The sequence below is a fragment of the Microcaecilia unicolor genome, chromosome 5 (assembly GCF_901765095.1).
Source record: "Microcaecilia unicolor chromosome 5, aMicUni1.1, whole genome shotgun sequence".
Taxonomy (NCBI): domain Eukaryota; kingdom Metazoa; phylum Chordata; class Amphibia; order Gymnophiona; family Siphonopidae; genus Microcaecilia; species Microcaecilia unicolor.
Genome location: NC_044035.1, coordinates 21,595,179 through 21,619,136, shown reverse-complemented (window position 1 = coordinate 21,619,136; position 23,958 = coordinate 21,595,179). Strand labels below are relative to the sequence as shown.

Here is a 23,958-nt window from a genome sequence, read left to right as displayed (position 1 = left end):
ACCTCTGGGTGCTGGATTATTTAGTTTAGTAAACTTATAACGTGCTAGCTCACTAGGGACAAAACCGGTGATAACATTCAAACCTGCATAGGACATACACAGAGTATCTGAATATAGCAAAAGGATAGAAAGAAAGTATAGAGAATTTCCATTCAAAGCAAAACATAAATGATTTTCACACTTCAAAAACAACATGGAAGGGCTGTTACAACCCTAAGGGCCCCTTTTACTAAGCTGCTGTAAAAGGGGGCCTACGCTGACGTCATGACTTGATATTGAGTGTGACTGTTGGGAAACTGGATGGACAGTTCAGGTTTTTATCTGATGTCATTAACAACATTACTATGGGGCTCATTTTCAAAAGAGAAACCCATCCAAAAAGTGGCATAAATCTGCATTTGGATGTTTTTTTTGTCACAGAAACATCCAAATTGGTATTTTCAAAACCAGTTTTTCAACATTTTTTATGAAGTCCGTCAGAAGTGCATTCAAATCACAAGGGAGGCAGGTCAGGGGCATGTGAAGGGTGGGATCTGGGCATTCCTAACACTTGGGACGTTTTTCTGCCATAATGGAACAAAATAAAAACATCCAGGGCTATAAGTTGGACATTTTGGTCTAGACCTGTTTTTATTAACGAATAAGCAACAAGAAAAGCGCCTTAAATAACGAGATGACCACTTCAGGAATAAAGGAATGACACCCCCTTACTCCTTCAGTGACCCCCCTCCACCCTGCAAAGATATAAATGAAACAGAATATACCAGCCTTTATGACAGCTTCAGATGTTATGGCCAGTTCTATTGGAGCAACAAGTAGAACAAGGAGGTTCCTGGAATAGCCTAGTGGTCGATGCAGTGCACTGTAGAGACCCATAATCCAACCTAACTATTACACTTGTGGTGAAAAGTGTCAGCTCCCCCCACCCCAAAACCTACTGTATCCACATATTTATTTATTTGTTGCAGTTGTATCCCACATTTTCCCACCTATTTGCAGGCTCAATGTGGCTTACATTGTTCCGTTATGGCGATCGCCATTTCCGGAGGGAGAGGTACAAGTGGTATAACATTAAAGATCATGATTGACGATAGTAGATTAAGCAGTCAAGTATATAGAGTTTGTATTCGGAATTGGAGATAGAGTGGTATTGCGTTAGAGTTCATTCGTGGTAGGATAGACCTTGGTAGTCAAGAAAAGAGATACAGTATATATATAAATATAGGTGACACGTGCAGCCATAAGAACTACTGTAGTGGTGTATAGTTGGGTACAGTAGATTTTAGGTGGGTTTTGAAGGGCTCATCATACAATTTAAGACCATATAAGTAGGTAATGGTGAGAGGGGTACCTGGCTGCTCCACTATTCTGCTGGGATGCCTGTGTGACCAGCAGCGGCGTACCAAGGGCGGGGCGGTGGGGGCAGTCCGCTCAGGTGCACTCCGCTGGGGGGGGGGTGCAGAGAGCAGCCGTGTGCCTGTCGGCTCCGCTGGTTCCCTGCTCCCTCTGCCCTGGAACAGGTTACTTCCTGTTCCAGGGCAGAGAGAACAGGGAGCCAGCGGAGCCGACAGGCACGGCTGCTCCCAGCAGCTAAAAATGCACCCCCGGGTGGGGGGGTTGATGCGCCGGGGGGGGGGGGGGGTTTGTGCTGCACCATGGGGGTGGTGCGCATTGGCGATCCGCCCTGGGTGGCAGCCGACCTAGGATCGTCACTGGTGACCAGTCTGCTAGGAAAGCTGGCTCCTCCTGCATCCGAATGGCTTGATTTTGTGCATTTTTCACTTGGACCTTTTTTTTTTTTTTTTTGGAAAATGGTCCAAAAAGAGATAAATGATTTTCTGGTTTGAAAATAATCATTTTCACTACTTGATTTTTGGCTGTTTTCAGCAAAATGTCCAAAATCAGATTTAGATGTCATATCGAAAATGCCCTTCCACGTATATTTTAGACTGCCAGACTTGCTCCTTTTGTTTGAACCTGTACAGCTCCCGTAGTTGCCTGGTGATTGCTACAGCTGTGCCTCAGCTGCTGCTGGGCTTATTAGCCATTCTGAAATCTTTCTGCTTTGCCTTTGCATCGTCTAAGGCCCTGGTATGTTGGAGCTTGTTGCGCTTCAGCCTGAGTTTGTTTCCTTGTTCTAGTTTCTTGCCTGAAGTTCTTGCCTGTTTCTAGTTAGTCTATGTTTAGTTTAGGGTTTGCTTGTTTCTTAGTCTTGCTCCTTGTTTGTAGTTCTTTGTGTAGTGCTTAGGTTTCTGTGTTGTCTGTCTTCAGTGGCTGCTTGCAGCTTTTAGTTCTTTCCCTTGTTTGTCAATGTTTGTTTCCTGCTTTTGTGGCTGCTTGCAGCTTCCAGTTTCTGTCCCCTAGCTTGTCCATTCCCTGCCTTGTGTTGTGTTGTCATTTCTGTGAGTTCTAGCCCAGTTTCCTGCCTTGCTGCCCTTGTTTATTCCTGTCCCCTCTGACCCTCAGTCCTGGTTCAGCCTAGTGGGTATCCAGTCCTGCCTTGTCTAATAAGTCCTGCCGGCCACCTGCAGCCAGAAGCTCAACTCCTGATGAAAAGTGGCCAAGTGCAGGTGAAGTTTAAGGGTACCTGCTCTGCTTAAGTCCTGCCTGTTTGCCTCTGCTGCAACTCCAGTCCGGAGTTCCAGTCCTGTTCTGCCTAGTCTCCGGTGTGTGGTGGTTTTGCCTGCCACTGCCGCTCCTCGGCAGTGGCCCAAGAGGTCACAAACCCTGTTCCAGCTTTGAAAGCGTGACATCTGGTCAGTTCGGGCACCTTTTTGAGGCTTGGTCACAACAAAAAATGGACCAAGTAAAGTCGCCCAAGTGCTCGTCAGGGATGCCCTTCTTTTTTACATTATCGCTCGAGGACGCCTCCAACACGCCCCCGGGAACTTTGGTCGTCCCCGCGATAGGAAGCAGTTGGGGACGCCCCAAATCGGCTTTCGATTATGCCAATTTGGGCGACCCTGAGAGAAGGACGCCCATCTCCCAATTTGTGTCGAAAGATGGGCGCCCTTCTCTTTCAAAAATAAGCCTGACAGTGTGCATTCCTTTCTAATAGCATGCATGTGAACAAGCAGTGCTTGCTAAAGTGTGATGGTTCAGGCATGAACAATGACGCACTATCAGGAAAGCACAGCATACTCTGTCAGAAAGAGTGCACCCTTTTTCCAAATAGTGCACCCTCAAAAAATGTGCGTTCTTTCTGCTCATTTTTGGGTTTTAGCAACATCTACGGTACAATGTAAGCCACATTGAGCCTGCAAATAGGTGGGAAAATGTGGGGATACAAATGTAACAAATAAATAAACACAAAGATGTGGGATATGTTGTTGACATTTCCTAAGTCATTGCAAATAAGTACATAAGTAATGCCACACTGGGAAAAGACCAAGGGTCCATCGAGCCCAGCATCCTGTCCACGACAGCGGCCAATCCAGGCCAAGGGCACCTGGCAAGCTTCCCAAACGTACAAACATTCTATACAATCAAGCCATTGTGACATCACTAATGAGGTTGGCTCTTATTGGTGGAATGAGCCACTATGACATCACAATAGGTTAAATCACTGCTCTATGTAATAAAAGTGAGCCAAGTAGAGGACATAAGTAATGCCACACTGGGAAAAGACCAAGGGTCCATCGAGCCCAGCATCCTGTCCACAACAGCGGCCAATCCAGGTCAAGGGCACTTGGCGAGCTTCCCAAACGTACAAACATTCTATACATGTTATTCCTGGAATTGTGGATTTTTCCCAAGTCCATTTAGTAGTGGTTTGTGGACTTGTCCTTTAGGAAACCGTCTAACCCCTTTTTAAACTCTGCTAAGCTAACCGCCTTCACCACGTTCTCCTATTACAGAAGGCAGCATAAGTGTGCACCAGAACTACTACTGTCTCCTTGTTTTGCTCATTCAGATAAGTGCGTTACCTCTTCGTATACACTGAGCGTCTGACTTTACAAAACTCTGAGTGTGACGGCTGTCGTTTTGATATGATACAGTATTTTTGCTATTATATTGTGGACCGTTTTTTGACTTACAGACACAGTTCACTGACACTTTTTGAGCACATGGAAATTTCTCTGATGTAAGGAGAACACACACATTAAACAGCCTTGTATAGAGCAATTTCATGTTAAGCGCTTGGGCTCGGCTGAATCCTTACTGATTAACTTCTACTATTTCAATTTAATTTTGATTTTGTTGTTATTTGTATTGTACATTTTTTTAGTTCTCTATTTCTAGGGTGCGTTATTACCAGCTATTAAAACTTAAGCACCAGCACTTATACCAGCCATGAGCACGTAAATGCTGCACAAGTACATATATCATAGAGTATTATGTAAATCACATGCATAAGTGGAAGATAAGCCCATGTCTCCCCCTAATGTATGCCCCTCTTGCAGTTAACAAGCAATAACACTTGTGCCCTCGTAGAATAGCACTCAGGAGAGTTATATGCGTACGTGCAATTTTCCCTGCATTTATATGCCCGGGGGGGGGGGGGGGGATGTGATAGGGGTATGGGTACTGAATAGGGGGTATGGATTTGATCAAAGGGGTTGCAGGCTAAGACGGTTAGGGCTCTTCAGCTTGGAGAAAAGGTGGCTGAGGGGTGATATGATAGAAGTCTACAAGATAATGAGCGGAGTAGAGCGGACAGATGCGAAGCATTTGTTTACACTTCAAACAACAACAAAACCAGGGGACACAAGATGAAGCTAGAATATGGTAGATTTAAAACAAATAGGAGAAAGTTTTTCTTTACTCAGCGTGTAGTTGGACTCTGGAACTCGTTGCCGGAGAATATAGTGACAGCAGCTGGCCTTACGGAGTTTAAGGGGAGTTTGGACAGATTCCTGAAGGAAAAGTCCATTGAACATTATTAATTTTTATTTTTTTTGGGGGGGGGGGGGGTTGCTGGGTTCTTGAAGCCTAGATTGGCCGCTGTCAGACACAGGATGCTGGGCTTGATGGACCCTTGGTCTTTTCCCAGTATGGCGGTGCTTATGAGCTGATCTGGGGGTAGGTATTTGATCGGGCGGGGGGGTGTAGTGCTGATCGAGGAGTAGATATTTTATTGTGATGTTGTGGGAGCTGATCAGGGGATTGGGGTTCAACACCATGGCCCCTTTAAGATGTGGCATGGGAGCATCAGTCCACAGCTTGATACCCGATGCTCTTGGGATAGTAAAATCACCCCAGCATTTTCCAGCTATAACACGACTTGGGGGCGTTAACAAGTCATGTTATAGAATTTCATGTTTTCTTGGTTCACAGCTCATTACTATGTAGCCTGTAGTGACTTACTTATCATTGTGTTATGATAATCTAACACAGCTTGATAACATCACCCCTTACTCTGTATTTGGTGAGGGTCTATCTCTGTTCTGTGCGAGTGACCAAGTGGAGATACTCTGTTAGCATAGAGTTTCTGTGTAAGGATCTGTAGTAATCAGGTTTGTTCAGTTTTCCCAATAGGTGTATTGATGCCCACTGCATATTTATGGTGCTGCCCTTTGCTAAGTAGGGTCCTCGTTATGTGAGTTTTGGAAGTTATGCTGGAATGGTACATAAGTACATAAGTATTGCCATACTGGGAAAGACCAGAGGTCCATCGAGCCCAGCATCCTGTTTCCAACAGTGGCCAATCCAGGTCACAAATACCCAGCAAGATCCCAAAAATGTACAAAACATTTTATACTGCTTATCCCAGAAATAGTGGATTTTCCCCAGTCCATTTAATAACGGCCTATGGACTTTTCCTTTAGGAAGCCGTCCAAACCTTTTTTAAACTCCGCTAAGCTAACCGCCTTTACCACATTCTCTGGCAACGAATTCCAGAGTTTAAATTTACTACATTGCACTAGGTCCTGAGTGAATTTTTGTATAGCTTTGTATTACTTTACAATATGTCTGGTACTGAGAGAGTTTATGTTGCTGTTACTGAGATTATATTGCTCTATACCAATTGTTGGAGGAGGGACCAATTGGCATGGATCCAGAATATATGTTTGGATTTTATTTATTTATTTGTTGCATTTGTATCCCACATCTTCCCACCTATTTGCAGGCTCAATGTGGCTTACAATGTTCCGTCATGGCATTCGCCATACCAGAGAAATAATATATTTAATAATATATGGAGAAAGCATATGTATGTCGAGGTCCTAATGGGTGGCTCAATTGATGCTGATGAGCGCGACCTCATTTACAACCCCCACCTCAGCTTTCAATATGGCCGACAGGCGCTGCATCCTGCACTGCTACCCGCATTGCAGTTATTTGTTCGAGGCAAGACAGGAGCAGGGCAGGGCAATGGAAGATATAATTTTTTTCACCTTCCAAAAATTGACAACCCTAGGTGCACCATTCATGTAGCGGGTGGGGATCGCCAAGCCCTGCCATCAGAAGACATCCACAGCCCAACGAACCTCAGTCAGAAAGCCATGGCAGTCAGAGGCAGCAGCACTCTGAGCTGCCAACATGGGCACCGTGGGCATGGAATGCTTAATTCTCACCTATGCTCAGTTCATACCTCAGAACTGAGCATGCCTGGGGGGGGGGGGGGGGTACCAGTTTTGGTAACTCAGCGCCGCACTGCCTCTGATTGCCACGGTTTTCTAAAACATGAATTGGCTGGCTGCAGGTATCTTTAGCTGGCAGGGTTTGAGCACTGCATTTTTACTAGCAAAAAAGGTGCCGGTACTCAAATGTCAGGCCACCCTTCAGAGATGAGGTGATTACTGAGGGACCCACCCCCCAACAGCCAGGCCCTCTGCAACCAGTCACAGAATCTATGACAAGGCAGAATTGGTGTGTAGAGCCTGAGCTCTTTCATTAAAACTTGGGGACCACGGGTCAATTTTAGCAGACAATGGAAAAGGTGCCGGTACTCAGTACCCCCAAGTACCCCCTCAAAAAAAGCCCTGGGCTTGAGAATCCCTGCCAGCTAAAATATTTAATATTTTAAATTTCATAGGGAAGGAGACAGAGGAGGGGAAGGAGGAGGAAATGTGTGCCCCCCTAATCTACCTGTTGGCCCACCCAAAAATCGCCTTCTGGTTACGCCGCAAGTATGGTATACGTGGTACACAAAAAGAAGCAAATTGGGCAGGCTAAATGGGACCTCATAGTCCTTTCTTAGAGTCCTTATTCTACATTCCTAGATACAAATCTAATTACAATATACATTTTGTAACCTTCTGTTATAAGAGTAGTCCAGAAAAGTTCTAGCTAGACACAGATTCCTATGTGTATTAGCATTATGCACCTTGACTGTTCTGGGAAATATGGCCTAGCTTATGCCAGGTTAATTCATTCTCTATGGAAATATATTAACTTGCAAATGAGAAAAAAAAAATTCTCTTTTTCCTCCTACTGTGAAACATGAAGTTCAGAAATGTATTCATGCAAACTTTTATTTGAATTCATAACCAGGATGGCATGCTGAGTGTCTGACAGCAGTGTGGACAGGTAGGCTGAATTCTTTTCTGAGTCTTTTCTATTGCTATAAAATCACAAAACCTGGTTTCTAATGATAATTTAAAATTTGTTTTGGACTTGACCATCACTGTTCTGGAGATTCTGCGGACTGCTTACTCATGATCTCAAAAGGAAGGTTGAAATTTTTTTGGTCTCCCCAGCACTTCTAAGCTGTCTCCCAGGCCAGCCCCATGATATCTGATTCCCTAGCATCCACCCCTCCCCCCCCCCACTGAACTCGCTGAAGGCGCTACCTCCCAGTATCAAGAATTTCCCCTTTCATTTCCTTACCTTCCTTGTGTCCACCATTTTTTCTTCTCCGTCCTACCACACCAGCTGTCCACCATGTCCCTTTCCCTAGCCCCCTGCCCCCTCGGGGCCTGTGCTACCTGTGTTCGTGAGCTCTTGTGCCCAGAAGGAGCACAGCACCGAGGGACGGAACTTGCGCTCTGTGGGGCAGCCGAGCAAACCCCAAGGCTTCACCTGAGAGGACCGCCGTTCCCTGAGGGTTGAGCCCCCAGGTGCTGGCAGCCAGCAGGACTTCCAGATATGGCTGGGGTCAGACGGCCACAGACAGCAGGCAACAAGAGACTGAGCTCCGACAGAAGCTTGAGTAGAATATGATGTCCAGCAAGGGGAAGCAAGGACCAAACAGCAGTCAGAATAAGCGGCAGACGACGGATGATCAGGAACAGACAGGACTCAGGGCAAGCCGCTAGCAGAGAGTGGTCAGGTTCCAAGCAGAGGTCAGGTCAGGTCAATACCGGCATGAACAAATACAAAGTGAGGTTAAGACCGACTAATGATCAGAATTGATAGACATATTAGGGGTCAAGGGGAAGAGTAGGTTATGTCCAATATGAACATTTATATTGTTGTGTTGCGGGGTTAGGCATGTAGTTGAGTCGTTTGAGTATGCCTTTTTGAAAAGGTAAGTCTTTAGAAGTTTCCGGAAGATTAGGTGGTCATATGTTGTTTTCACAGCGGTCGGAAGCGCGTTCCAAAGTTGTGTGCTTATAAAAGAGAAGCTGGATGCATACTGTAGGTTGATTTGTATTTAAGTCTTTTGCAGCTTGGGTAGTGGAGATTTAGGTATGATCGTGTTGATTTTGTTGTGTTTCTGGTTGATAGGTCTATGAGGTCTATTATGTATCCCGGGGCATTGCCGTAGATGATCTTGTGAACCAGGGTGCAGATTTTGAACGCAATACGTTCTTTGATTGGGAGCCAGTGTAGTTTTTCTCGTAAAGGTTTGGCGCTTTCGAATCTTGTTTTTCCGAATATAAGCCTGGCTGCTGTGTTTTGAGCAGTTTGGAGTTTCTTTATGATTTGTTCTTTACATCTATTTTTTTTTTTTAAATGGCTATTTTCTAGATGTTTTGCGCTCAAAACGTTTATCTTTTTGATCCATTGAAAAGCGCACAAAGTTGAGCCATTGGGATGTAGGAGGAGCTAGCATTCTTAGTAGACTGGCCACACAAACATCCCAGGAGAGCAATGGAGCACCCTAGGGGGCACTGCAGTGGAATTCAAATAAATGCTCCCAGGTACACATCTCACTGTCGCGCCCTTACATTGTCTGCTGAGCCTTCCAAAATCCACCAAAAACCCACTGCCCCCAACTGTCCACCACTACAATAGATGGGTGAAAGGGGCACCTATATATGGGTACTGTAGGTTTTTGGTGAGTTTTGGAGGGCTCACAGTTTCTACCACAAGTGTAACAGGTAGGGGGAGGTATGGGCCTGGGTCCGCCTGTCTACAGCGCACTGCACCAACCATTAGAATACTCTAGGGATCCGCATGCTGTTCTAGTAGACCTGGCTATAACATCTGAAGCTGTCATGGAGGCTGGTAATTCTTTATTCACATTTTTTGGTGGTGGGAGAGGATCACTGATTCTCTGGGGAGTACGGGGGGGTGGGGGGTTATCCTTGATTCCCTCCCAGTGGTCATCTGGTCATTTAGTGCAACATTTTAAGCCTTATTTGTTATAAAAACAGGTCTAGACCAAAACGTTGAAGTTTCAGCCCTAGATGTTTTCATTGTGTTCCATTACGGCTGTAAAACGTCTGAGTATTAGGAGCACATCCTAATCCCGCCCCTGACACACCCCCTTGTGATTTGGATGAACTGCAGATGAATTGCATAGATAAACATCTATGTTTGTTTTCAACAAAGACAAACTGTGGCTCTGGAAGCTGCTGTGAGAAGACGTGAGGTCCGGCTCCTAATGAAGCATTGAGCGAAACAGGAGCTCGCTGTTGGGCGTGGGCATTCTCAATAGTCTCAGCACAGACCACAGCTAAGTACCTATGTTGTACCATTTTACACTGTATATATAATCATGTAGAAGATACCAATACAGTGCAATAGAGGTTTTTGGACTAATGACGATTCTCGCCAGCGTGAGCTTTAAATTTAGCCCACGTGGAGCAAGGCGGTCAGCTGTTTCAATTAAATAGACATCAGCTGTTATCGAGTTTCTGAAGTCTTTTCCTCTACTTCTTCAAATATTATCACTTGCCTTAGGTGAAAACTTGGATTCCTCATAACTACGGCAAGTACCAAGAGTATTGTTAAATAGATAAACAGCTGCAAAACAGGTTTTGAAAATACTGATTTTGGACCTTTTTGTGAGAAAAACATTCCAAATGCTGCTTTGTGTCACTTTTTAGATGTTTTTCTCTTTCGAAAATGAGCCCCCAAGTCCAGTACCAGTAGCTAAAAACTGAAAAGAAAGTTTTTTTCCCCATACCTTTCTTGTCTGGACATATTTTGACTGTATCTCTCTTTTCCCTGTTTTTTTTTGTTACATTTGTACCCCTCGCTTTCCCACTCATGGCAGGCTCAATGCGGCAATGGAGGGTTAAGTGACTTCCCCAGAGTCACAAGGAGCTGCCTGTGCCTGAAGTGGGAATTGAACTCAGTTCCTCAAGACCAAAGTCCACCACCCTAACCACTAGGCCACTCAAGCACTGTTGCTACTATTTGAGATTCTACATGGAATGTTGCTATTCTTCCATGTAGAAGTTGGCCCTTGCAGATCACCAATGTGGCCTTGCAGGCTTCTGCTTCTGTGAGTCTGATGTCCTGCACATAGAAGCAAAAGCCTGCGCGGGAGGGAAGGGAGGAAGAAAGAAACGCCGGACTGAGGTGCAGGGAGCCTGGAGCACCAAAAAAAATGGCTTTTTGGGTGCCAGTTTTAAGGGTCTGCTGGCAGCCGGCCTGGACTTTGCAAAACCAGCCAGGCCGGCTTAAAACCAGCTGGTTGGCAACCCTATTCACTTTCTGAAGCAGGAGCGAATCAGCAGACAAGAAGTTCAGAGCAGGAGCGTTGAACATACTGCAGTGCTGGGGCACAGGGTCAGAGCAGCAGCAGTGGTATAACCTGCTCTGGTTGCTACCACTGCCTCTGGGGGGGGGGGGGGCAGTCGTTAAGATACCGAGGAAAACGATGCCAGGAATTAAATCAATTAAGAATAACAGATGCGCTCAGATATTTATTTATGTGGAGAACACAAGTGGTCTGATTAGCAGACAAAGCTCCGGGATTTATGCAGGTTTTTCAGGCTTATAGAAAACAAAGCAATGAATAATGTATTACATACACATATTAATTAAAGTATGATTTCAAACGTTTTTCTTTGCTCAGGTGGCTGCTTATCTTCCCTGCAAGACTACACATAGATTTTCCTTAACTTCAGTGGGTTTGTTATATAGATCTTATCCTATTCAAGGAGTAGCCTAATGGTTAGTACAGTGGTCTGAGAACCTGTGTTCAGTTCCCCACTGCAGCTCCTTAGAACAAATCACTTAACCCACTTAACCCTCCATTGCCCCAGGTGCAAAATAAGTACCTGAATATATGTAAACTGCTTTGAATGTAGTTGCAAAAACCTCAGAAAGGCGGTATATCAAGTCCCCTTTCCCTATTTGAGATTCTAGATGGAATGTTGCTACTATTGAGATTCTGTTGCTACTATTTGAGATTCTACATGGAATGTTGCTATTCCACTAGCAACATTCCATGCAGAAGCCTGCCCTTGCAGATCAACAACGCAGCCGCGCAGGGTTCTGTTTCTGTGAGTCTGACGTCCTGATGGAATGTTGGAGTTGCAAATTATTATATAGGATTACGATTTATTTACTACCTTTTTCAAGGAATTCACTCAAGGCGGTGTACAGTAAGAATAGATCAAACATGAGCAACAGGCAATTACAGTGAAGGGTAAAGCAAAGATATAACATATAGATAGGTTTTCGCGCAGAAACGCACATTATCTGCCCCCCAGACATGCCGCCTCCCAGAAAAATAAAATATTTTTAGCGCATGGTTTACGCACGCACATTCTGAACTTAACACGATGCCTCAGCGCCTCCTACAGGAAAACCTTTTAAGCTGCGCAGCTTAGTAAAAGGAGCCCTAAGTATGATGAGGGGAGGGTCATATAAAAAGGAGAAAAGAATCACCCTGGATTCTAGTCTTTGTTCCAACTGAGTTGGACGACCAAAGGAACAAGAGATATCTGCTAGATCAAAACTGACGGTTTATACCTTCCTTCAATGTTTAATTTTAAGTGAGGTGGTTGAAGCAGGTAATTATTGCCCTTCATCTGTATCAGAACAGCAGAAGTGTTCTGTGAAAGAACAAATTTTCCCTGGCAGCTTAAAAATAATGCCATTTTTGTTCTTTTTTGGCAGGTGGTACGAGTACATGGACAGGGGTAATTTGTGTCGAGTTTAGCCCTCCTCTAAGCATTTTGAAAAGTTGCTCCTACGGAGACAGTTATGTGATTTGCAGAAGAGAGTCATACTGCGTGCTTTCACTGGGAATATTGGAGTACAAGAACTTTTTGAAAGAATAAGCTAGGAAAACTGCTTTAAACTGGTAAAAATAGTAATAATAAAAAATATATAATTCAGTAGATCAGTCACCAGAGAGAAAAAGGTGGTGGTTGGGGGGAAGAGGTGGGGAAAATAAATAAAAGTTGAACATTGGAAAGGCTTGGTATTGTACCTTCCAAGGGCAACGTTTTATTATCGTTTTGTTTTTGTTACCATTTCAGCGAGTTTTGGGCAGAGAAAGTGTATACAGCAGTGGTTCCCAAACCTGGTCCTGGAGGCACCCCAACCAGTCATGTTTTCAGGATGTCCACAATGGGAGTAACTAGCGAGGTAATTAAATTTGCTGATGACACAAAGTTATTCAAAGTCGTTAACTCGCGACAGGATTGTGAAAAATTACAGAAGGACCTTACGAGACTGGGAGACTGGGCGGCTAAATGGCAGATGACGTTTAATGTGAGCAAGTGCAAGGTGATGCATGTGGGAAAAAAAAAGAACCCGAATTATAGCTACGTCATGCAAGGTTCCACGTTAGGAGTTACGGACCAAGAAAGGGATCTGGGTGGCGTTGTCGATAATACACTGCAACCTTCTGCTCAGTGTGGTGCTGCGGCTAGGAAAGCGAATAGAATGTTGGGTATTATTAGGAAAGGTATGGAGAACAGATGTCAGGATGTTATAATTGTGGATTTTTCCAAGTCCGTTTAGTAGTGGTCTAAGGGACAAGTCCATAAACCACTACTAAACGGACTTGGAAAAATCCACAATTCCAAGAATAACATGTATAGAATGTTTTGTACGTTTGGGAAGCTTGCCAGGTGCCCTTGGCCTGGATTGGCCGCTGTCGTGGACAGGATGCTAGGCTCGATGGACCCTTGGTCCCAGTATGGCATTACTTATGTACTTATGTAATGCCGTTGTATCGCTCCATGGTGCGACCGCACCTTGAGTATTGTGTTCAATTCTGGTCGCCGCATCTCAAGAAAGATATAGTAGAATTGGAAAAGGAGCAGCGAAGGGCGACGAAAATGATAGCGGGGATGGGACGACTTCCCTATGAGGAAAGACTAAGGAGGCTAAGGCTTTTCAGCTTGGAGAAGAGACGGCTGAGGGTAGACATGATAGAGGTATATAAAATAATGAGTGGAGTGGAACAGGTGGATGTGAAGCATCTGTTCACGCTTTCCAAAAATACTAGGACTAGGGGGCATGCGATGAAACTACAGTGCATTAAATTTAAAACAAATCAGAGAAAATTTGTCTTCACCCAATGCATAATTAAACTCTGGAATTCGTTGCTGGAGAACGTGGTGAAGGCGGTTAGCTTGGCAGAGTATAAAAAGGGGTTAGACGGTTTCCTAAAGGACAAGTCCATAAACCACTACTAAATGGACTTGTGAAAAATCCACAATTCCAGGAATAACATGTATAGAATGTTTGTACGTTTGGGAAGCTTGCCAGGTGCCCTTGGCCTGGATTGGCCGCTGTTGTGGACAGGATGCTGGGCTCGATGGACCCTTGGTCTTTTCCCAGTGTGGCATTACTTGTGTACTTATGTAATATTCATTACAAATTACTCACTAGTAACTGTTTAACATTTTAAAATATATTTCTTTATTAATAGATCAATACAATTATCCTAAAATAAAATCCATTCCCTTAACCCATAGTTATTAACCAATCCATACACCAATACATTTAAAACCAAACAATTCTCCACAATACTCTTTCAATACACATTCAAATAGCATATATCTGGCAATCTTTTACATCAATGTGTGACGATAATGTGTGATATGTAATATTCATGAGAGAGATTTGCATGCACTGTCTCCACTGCATGCACATCTCTCTCATGAATATTCATTATGGATATCCTGAAAATCTGATTGGCTGGGGTGCCTCCAGGACCAGGTTTGGGAACAACTGGTATACAGCACTGGTCTTTAATTGCTTTACGTATTGTTCTCTATTTTCTCTGTACATGCCAAGTTTTACGTAATGATTTATTTTTCTGGCTGTTTGTCCCCTGTGTGCAAATCATAAAGTTACACAAAAAACAAATCTGGAGCTAAACGTCTGCAGCCCAAACCCCGCCTCATATGAGCATGCATGAGGAGTGCCAGCATCAAGAGCTGACTTCCTCGCTGCTGAGGCACCACCTGGCAGCATTTGGGCAGTGGATCTCTTCAGCTGGTGGGGGTTAGCAATTGATGCATGCCCCCCCCCCAGTCCACCCCTGTGTCCCCCCCAAAATGGACTGCTGGCTATGCCCCTGGTGGTCAATGTTCTATTTTATTCCACATATTTATATCCCACTGCCATCAGTTAAGAATCTAAAGGGCCCTTTTACCAAGCTTCGGGAAAAAGGGGCCTGCGCTAGTGACAGGGGCCATTTCTCCTGCACGCCAGGGACCTTTTTACCACAGTGGGTAAAAAAAACCCCAGCACACATGGTCATGTGGTAGGAGAACTCTTAATGCATGGCCATGCGACAAGGAGCCCTTACTGCCACCCATTCAGGTGCCGATAAGGGTTCCCACGCTAACCCGGTGGTAACCGGGCAGCGCACAGCGATGCCCATAAGTGCATAAGTATTGCCACAGTGGGACAGACCAACGTTCCATCAAGCCCAGCATCCTGTTTCCAACAGTGGCCAATCCAGGTCACAAATACCTGGCAAGATCCCCAAAAAAGCTCAACACATCTTATGCTGCCTATCCCAGAAATAAGCAGTGGATTTTCCCCAAGTCAATTTAATAATGGTCTATGGACTTTTCCTTTAGGAAGCCATCCAGACCTTTTTAAACCCCGCTAAGCTAACCACCTTTACCACATTCTCTGGCAACGAATTCCAGAGTTTAATTACACGTTGAGCGAGGAAAACTTTTCTCCGATTCGTATTACGTTTACTACATTGTAGCTTCATCGCATGCCCCCTAGTCCTAGTATTTTTGGAAACCGTAAACAGACAATTCAAGTCTACCCGTTCAACTCCACTCATTATTTTATAGACCTCTATCATATCTCTCCTCAGCCGTCTCTTCTCCAACCTGAAGAGCCCTAGCCGCTTCAGCCTTTCCTCATAGGGAAGTCGTCCCATCGCCTTTATCATTTTTGTCACCCTTCTCTGTACCTTTTCTAATTCCAGCTTGTGTGATACTGCCACCACCCCCTGGTCCCTGTGGAGGGTGTGTGGATGAGACAGACCTTCCCCGGGAGAGGAGTTGAGCCGGAGGAGCATGTCTGAGTCGGTTACAGTAGAAATGGGAAGAGGAGGTGATTAAGGAAAATTTGCAAGAGTACGAAGCTTGTATTTGTATTTGTATTGTGAGATTTCTTTTAAAACTAGTTAAAATAAGCTAATAGCTGATACCTGCTCGAGCCCATTTGTCATCTAATGTACTACCGTGTTTCCCCGAAAATAAGACACTGTCTTATATTAATTTTTGCCCCCCAAAATGCGCTAGGTCTTATTTTCAGGGGCTGTCTTATTTTTCGGGGAAACATCAGAGTTGAATCGGGGTTGGCCCGCCCGCCCTCCGTCGCTCCCAGAGGTAGCCTTGGATGCCTCCTTTCGCCTTCGCAGCAGCGGGGCAGGCCACTCCTTCCTTCTGTGTCCCGCCCTCGCCTGATGTAACGTCCACGAGGGCGGGGCATGGAGGGAGGGAGGGGTCTGCCCTGCTGCTGCTGCTTGCTGCGAAGGTGAAGGGAGGCGTTTAAGGTTGGTTCCGGGAGCGACGGAGGGTGGGTGGAGGGGGGGCCCAGTGACCTCAGGTGGGGGGGGGGCGGCCTTGTCCGGCTCTCGGCGGCCCTGCTTTCAAACAAAAATTTGCTAGGTCTTACTTTCGGGGGAGACCTTATATCTACCAATTCAGGAAACCCTCTACTAGGTCTTATTTTGGGGGGATGTCTTACTTTCGGGGAAACAGGGTAGGGATAAAATTAGATCAAACTATGAGATGTACGGCTGAAAGCACTTTTCTTCGTGCAAATTCAGGAAAATCACTTTAGTATATAGCTAGCGTCAGGATTGCGGGAATTCAAAATTATACAACCCCAAGGCTTCTCCCTTCCTCTGAACAAACACCCTATCCTTTCTTTCTCTCCCGAAACACACACAGATACAGCCCTGTACCAGTTACCTGTTCTAAGTGCTGTAAGCCTATACATATCTGTAAATATAATATACGTTATATCCAAACTCGTGTGGATTCTTTGGGAACCCACTGCCTCTGTGAGCTGGACTCGGGACCAACCCTAGACAATGATTGCTGACATCTAGCTCTCGGGCTACTTCCTATTGACCTTCAAGTGCACTCAATCTGCAGCCCCCCATTACCTCTCTACCCTCCTCTCCCCATATGTTCCCACCCGTAACCTCCGCTCTCAGGACAAATCACTCCTTTCTGTACCCTTCTCCACCACCGCTAACTCCAGACTCCGCCCCTTCTGCCTCGCATCACCTTATGCCTGGAACAGACTTCCAGAGCCCATACGCCCTCCCTCCCCATTTTCAAGTCCTTACTCAAAGCCCATCTCTTCTCCCTTGCTTTTGGCGCCTAATCACCCTCCCCATTCATGTTACCTACACTGACTACATAGTTTGTAACCTTTAGATTGTAAGCTCTCTTGAGCAGGGACTGTCCTTCCCCATGTTTAAACTTGTACAGCGCTGCGTAACCCTGGTAGCACTATAGAAATGCTAAGTAGTAGTAGTAGTAGTAGATTTATATACACAAAAATGTATAATAGAAATATCAGAAACATTACATTACATTACCACATTACAGAGATCAAAGGAAAGCACTAGAGGAGTCGGCAAATAAAAAATAATTAGAAAAAAATCTAATGATAACACACAGAGCTGCAAATTAACCCTATTTATTAGTCTTCTTTACAACAGCCAAAATAAAATATACCAGCCATCATCTTTTTTAAATTTTATCCACCAGAAAATTTTGAAGTTGCACTGGGTTCTAAAAAATATAATTATTGTTCCCATGGTTGACAAGACATTTTACAGGAAAATTTAAAAAACAAAAAAAAGGTTCCTCCATCTTCCAAAACCTTAGGTTTTACCTGTGAAACGACTTTTCTATAAACGTGTGTCTGTCTTGCCACATCAGGGAACACAGTAATTAACTGACCACAAAAGTAACTTGTCGATTAGCAAGATGTGATTTCATAATTTTCCTTTTATCATTCTCAGTTTGAAATGTGTAGCGTGCTTCATTTTCGCGTCCTTAAATGATTCCAAGAACTGTGAAATGTCAAGACTATCTGGTGATGCCAATTGATCCAAACTCCCCTCTACCCTTAATCTTTTATCCTCTGGGAAGGTAACATATATATTAGCAATCAACCTCAGGATATTTCAAAATATCTCTGAGGTACATCTTAAGTAGTTCCAGAGGAAAAAGAAAATGGATGAGGGGAAGATTTAGAAAATGTACATTTCTTTCACTGAAACTCAATAAAGTTTCAGGAAAATAAGAAAGAAAATGTACATTTCTGACTCTCAAGGTGTTCTCTAAGGATTCCATTTGTGTGTGAATTCTGGGCAGACTTCTACGGTCTATGCCCTGATCCTGACTGAATAGATAGGGATGGGCTGGAGTGTAAATATTTAAGGGGCTTTGACTTCTATGGTCTGTGCCCTGAATGGCAAAGACAAATCAAACTTGGGTATGCATATAAATTGTATTTATTTAGATTTTGCTCACACCTTTTTCAGTAGTAGCTCAAGGTGAGTTACATTCAGGTGCTCTGGATAGTTCTCTGTCCCAGGAGGGCTCACAATCTAAGTTTGTACCTGAGGGAATGGAGGGTTAAGTGACTTACCCAAGATTACAAGCAGCAGCAGTGGGATTTGAATTTGCCACCTTTGGATTACAAGACCTGTGCTCTAACCACTAGGCCACTCCTCCACTCCACCAGATAAAGTATCACATACCATATAAAATGAGTTTATCTTGTTGGGCAGACTGGATGGACTGTACAGGTCTTTATCTGCCGTCATTTACTATGTTACATGTTATCAATAGAAATCAAACAAAATAAAACATGGAAAAGAAAATAAGATGATACCTTTTTTATTGGACATAACTTAATACATTTCTTGATTAGCTTTCGAAGGTTGCCCTTCTTCCTCAGATCGGAAATAAGCAAATGTGCTAGCTGACAGTGTATATAAGTGAAAACATTCAAGCATTACTATGATAGTCTGACAGGGTGGGAGGATGGGGGTGGGTCAGAGGTATGCATGGGGACATCAAAGCATATCATTGATATTCTAACAGGATGGGTGTGGATAGGTGAGGGGAGGGTGATCAACAGAGACATACAGCTTTATGGTTTATAATGGGCTAGGAACCCCAGATCCTTGTTAAGTCCTTTCTATTGGGTGTTAAAATGTTCAATCATTCTGACTTCAAAGGTCTTACGTTCTTGTATGGTTTTAAAGTTTAAAGACCTTTGAAGTCAGAATGATTGATGCAACTTCCTGTTTCCGCATAGGCGGGAATACATCAGAGGAAAGGCTGTGGGGCCGGTGCAAAAAGTATGTATCAGTCGTTGCTCACTGCAGGCGAAGACCTGCTGTTTACAAGGTATGCAGGAGGGACAGTTGTTGGGACTTTTCAGCTGGTGGGGCTTGGGGATCCTTGCCAGTCACATCATAGGTATGCTGCTACTGGGTGGGCCTGAGCCCAAAGTGGGTGGGCCTTGGACCACCCATGCCCACCCCTGGCTACACCACTGCCTGAGTGGTGCAGAATGAGTAGAAGTAAATCGATTTTTCACTCTTTCAAAAAGTACAAAGACGAGGGGACACTCAATGAAAGTTACTTGGAAATACTTTTAAAATAAATAGGAGGAAGTATTTTATCACTCAACGAATAGTTAAACTCTGGAAATTGTTGCAGGAGGATGTGCTTACACCGGTTAGCATATCTGGTTTAAAAAAAGGTTTGGACAAGTTCCTGGAGGAAAAGTCCATAGTCTGCTATTGAGATAGACATAAGGGAAATTTGCACTAACTGTGGGGCAAAGGTGTTGAAAATTGCCACTTGGACACTTTTGAGAGAAAAACGTACTTTTTCCACCTTATGACTTCTTTGGGGTGGGAGGGGATTGCTCATGACTCAGAACCTTAGCATAAAGAGATGAGGGATTTATCACCTTTTGATAGCATTATTTAATAAGTGCTACAAGGAAGGTCTCTTGTGGCTCAAGTAATGTCACTGTGTACAGGTTGTGTGAAAGGATCACAGATAGAAATGGAACAGGTCACTCTCCCATAAGCAGCCCGACAGCATCTCTCCTATCGCAAAATGAAGAATAATTACCAGAGCACCTGCACAGCTCACATTTACAGGGGCCATTAAGGTTTTTTTTTCTTTTGCAATTTTTGTTAAAAAAAATCTCCAGATCTGAATAAGAATTCTTTTTCCACTCTTTGTGCCAAAAGCACACCACTACCATACACGAGAACATAGTAACATAGTAGATGATGGCAGAAAAAGACCTGCATGGTCCATCCAGTCTGCCCAACAAGATAACTCATATGTGCTACTTTTTGTGTTATATCTTACTTTGATTTGTACCTGTCCTTTTCAGGGCACAGACCGTATAAGTTTGCCCAGCACTATCCCCGCCTCCCAACCACCAGCCCCGCCTCCCACCACCGGCTCTAGCACAGACCGTATAAGTCTGCCCAGCACTATCCCCGCCTCCCAACCACCAGCCCCTCCTCCCACCACCGGCTCTGGCACAGACCGTATAAGTCTGCCCAGCACTATCCCCGCCTCCCAACCACCAGCCCCGCCTCCCACCACCGGCTCTGGCACAGACCATATAAGTCTGCCCAGCACTATCCCTGCCTCCCAACCACCAGCCCTGCCTCCCACCACCGGCTCTGGCACAGACCGTATAAGTCTGCCCAGCACTATCCCCGCCTCCCACCATCGGCTCTGGCACAAACCGTATAAGTCTGCCCAGCACTATCCTCGCCTCCCAACCACCAGCCCCGCCTCCCACCACCAGCTCTGGCACACACCGTATAAGTCTGCCCAGCACTATCCCCGCCTCCCAACCACCGGCTCTGGCACAGACCGTATAAGTCTGCCCAGCACTATCCCCGCCTCCCAACCACCAGTTTTAAAAATCCAGTCGTTCCTCATGTCCTAATTGAATTCTTCATGATAGCTTTTTCAAATTGCTTAACATCATGTTAGCCATAGCTTCACAAATGACCAACCTTCATTGGAAACGATTACCTTTGCAGAATGGAACGGGTCAATGTGGAGCGTCTGTTTACGCTTTCCAAAACTACTAGGACAAGGGGCCATGCGATGAAGCTGCAGTGTGGTAAATTTAAAACGAATCGGAGGAAATTTTTCAACAATCAACGCGTAGTTAAACTCTGGAATTCGCTGCCGGAAAAGGTGGTTAAGGCGGTTAACTTAGCGGACTTCAAAAAAGGGTTGGGCGGCTTCCTGGAGGAAAAAGCAATAGAATGTTATTGAATGGGCGAGGGAATAATACAGTATTTCTAGGATGGGCGGGACAAATTGCTTGTTCTTTTGGCCACTGTCGGTGACAGGGTGCTGGGCTCGATGGACCCTTGGCCTGTCCCAGCATGGCGATGCTTACGTACTTATGTACTTATTTATGCGCTATTAGAAAATAGCAAAATCTTTATGTTTTCACAATTTTTCTTCCTCACAGAAGGTGTGGCTTCCTTTGGATAAATTCTGGGGTCCTTTTACTAAGCTGCAGGAAAAAGGGCCCTGTGCTAGCGACAGGGGCCGTTTTTCCTACAGCGGGTAAAAAGTCCCCAGAGAAACAAGGCCATGCGATAAGAGAACTCTTACTGTGTGGCCATGTAGCAGGGAGCCCTTACCACCACCCATTGAAGGGGTGATAAGGGCTCCCGCGGTAACCCAGCAGTAACCGGGCACCGTGCGGCAATACCCGATTACCACCGGGTTACTGCTGCGCAAGCCATTTCCAGAGGTTTACTTTTTCCCCCAGAAATGGCATACGCTCGGGGTAGAACTACTGCCTGTGGCCATATTGGGCCAGCGGTAGTCCCGATTTAGCGTTCGGTAGGCCTGCGTTGTGCTTACCGACACTTTGCAAAAGACCCCCCTCTGTGGAATTTGGACTAAATAGATCCATGAGTGTTATTTACTTATTTATGGTATTTACAGAAATCATCATTTTAATACACAGTGATATGCATCATTTACTTCTTAATTCAGTTTCACCTATTTGTTATCTCTCAGCTAAATACTGTTGTTACTATAATATGCACTTACTGGTAAAAAAAAAAAAAAAAAAAAGGTCCATTTCTGACACAAATGAAACGGGCGCTAGTAAGGTTTTCCTCGGAGTGTGTATGTTTGACAGAGTGTGTGTGAGAGTGAATGTGCGAGTGTGTGTGTGTGTGAGAGAGAGAGAGTGAGTCTGGGTGCGAGTGTGTCTGTGAGAGAGTGTGTATGATTATCCTCTCTGAAAACCTGTCTCTTTAACAAGGCCTACCACGAGAATCCATAACAAACTATAACACACCTATCCACCTTTATTCAGAATGTATCTTTCTATAACTGCTTGACCAGATCCTCTTGTTTTCCTTGACTTCTGTGTAACACCAATTGTATTCTTTACCCTGGTATGGCGATGCCATAACAGGTCTTTGTAAGCCACATTGAGCCTGCAAATCGGTGGGAAAATGTGGGATACAAGTGCAATAAATAAATAAATAAATAATGATGCACAAATACATTCAAACTGGTACCAAATAGCACCAATAATTGATGGTTAGTGCCCAATTATTGGCACTAATTAGCTCATTGTTCAATTTTGAGCGCCACATATAGAATTAAGAGGATAGCGTGCATCATCCTGGCACCTAACGTTAGACAATCTACAGAGAATTACCCCCTTAACTGCCAATTTAATCTCTGCTAAGACAACTTTAATAGAGCGCTTTCTAGTGAGCTTGGCATGAATTATAAGAACACTAGTAAGAAATGCCCGTTTCTGGCAAAAATGAAACGGGCGCTAGCAGGGTAATCCCCCCCCCCCATCCTCCCTCCCTCCCTCCCGAGTTGCAGACACCCCCTCCGTGCCTCCGTTCCGAGTTGCACACCTCTCCTCTTCGTCCCTTCGTCCCTCAGTGACGTGGTTGCGAGGGCCGCCCTGCCCTCAACGTCATCGCGTTTTGACGTAAGGGCCGCCCCGCCCTCAACATCATCGCGTTTTGACGCGAGGGCGGAGCTACAGTGACTGGAGCCTGCAGGCCAAACCGGATATCTCGGGCGCCTCAAGTTTCCGGCTTGAGGCTTCAAAGTGCCTTTTATATATATAGATAATAACATAAGCGTTGCCATAGTGGGACAGACCAAAGGCCCATCAAGCCCAGTATCTTGTTTCCAACAGTGGCCAATCCAGGTCACAAGTACCTGGCAAGATCCCAGAACAGTAAAACAGATTTTATGCTGCTTTTTCCAAAGTCCATTTTATTAATAGCTTATGGACTTTTATTTTAAGAAATGAGCCAAACCTTTTTTTTTTTTTAAACCCTGCTAAGCTAACTGCTTTTATCACATTCTCTGGCAACAAATTCCAGAGTTTAATTACTCATTGAGTAAAGAAATATTTTCTCCAGTTTGTTTTAAATGTACTACTTAGTAGCTTCATTGCTTGCTCCCTAGTCCTAGTGTTTTTGGAAATAGTAACCAAGCAATTCACATCTTCCTGTTCCACTCCACTCAGTATTTTATAGAGCTCTATCATATCTCCCTTCAGCCGTCTCTTCTCTAAGCTGATAGCTCATAGGGAAGTTGCCTCATTCCCTTTATCATTAGTAAATGCAAAGTAGTTTTGTGTGTTTTACCGGCCATGCTTCTGTGCTATTCCAGGAGTACAAAGATGTTTCGTCAGGCTGGCTGGCCCTGAAAATATTGTGGCAGCAAAGCTTTCGTGGGTTGGGTTTAATGGGAGATGGACGATTGTGCATGGAATTATTTTAGGACGCGGGTTGTTAGTATAGAGAACTAATTGGTCTCAAAGCTCTAAAGGTCACAACCCTTTTCTAGGTGAGCTGCAACACAGCAACAAGAAGACAGAAATGAATTTAATATTCAGACTGAAAGAATTTCAAACTCTTTTACAGAAAGTTACTTAAAGACCTGCATAGTAATTCTCCCATTTAGTACTGGAATTTGTGCAGCTGAATATTATAGGGAAGAATTAACACGCTTCTCAGTTCCTCACTCTAACATCCTCCTTCAACCTCCAGCTATGCTCCACCTCCCCGACTCACCGAGACGGCCACTGTCTCGACCTCGTCCTCTGCTCATCCGGCTCTACCTCTAATTTCCACGCTTCAGCTCTTCCTCTCTCCGATCATCACCTAATCACCTTCACACTTCTTCACCCCCCCCCCCCCCCTCAGCCCCGTCCAACTTTAACCACTACCTCCAGGAATCTCCAGGCTATTGACCCTCCCACCCTATCCTCTAGTATTTCTAATCTCCTCTCCTCCATCATGTCCTCCGAGTCTGTCGACAAGGCTGTCTCCGCTTACAATGCCACTCTCTCCTCTGCTCTGGACACTCT

At 44.7% G+C, this 23,958-nt stretch overlaps 1 long non-coding RNA gene across 1 annotated transcript; it reads left to right on the top strand.

Annotated features, from left to right (window-relative positions):
* Positions 1–5,452: 5,452 nt before the first annotated feature.
* LOC115469943 lies at positions 5,453–23,751 on the top strand. Its single transcript, XR_003942095.1, has 3 exons — positions 5,453–5,465; positions 10,222–10,224; positions 23,667–23,751. It is a non-coding gene; the product is annotated as an uncharacterized LOC115469943 (long non-coding RNA).
* The last annotated feature ends 207 nt before the right edge of the window (positions 23,752–23,958 follow it).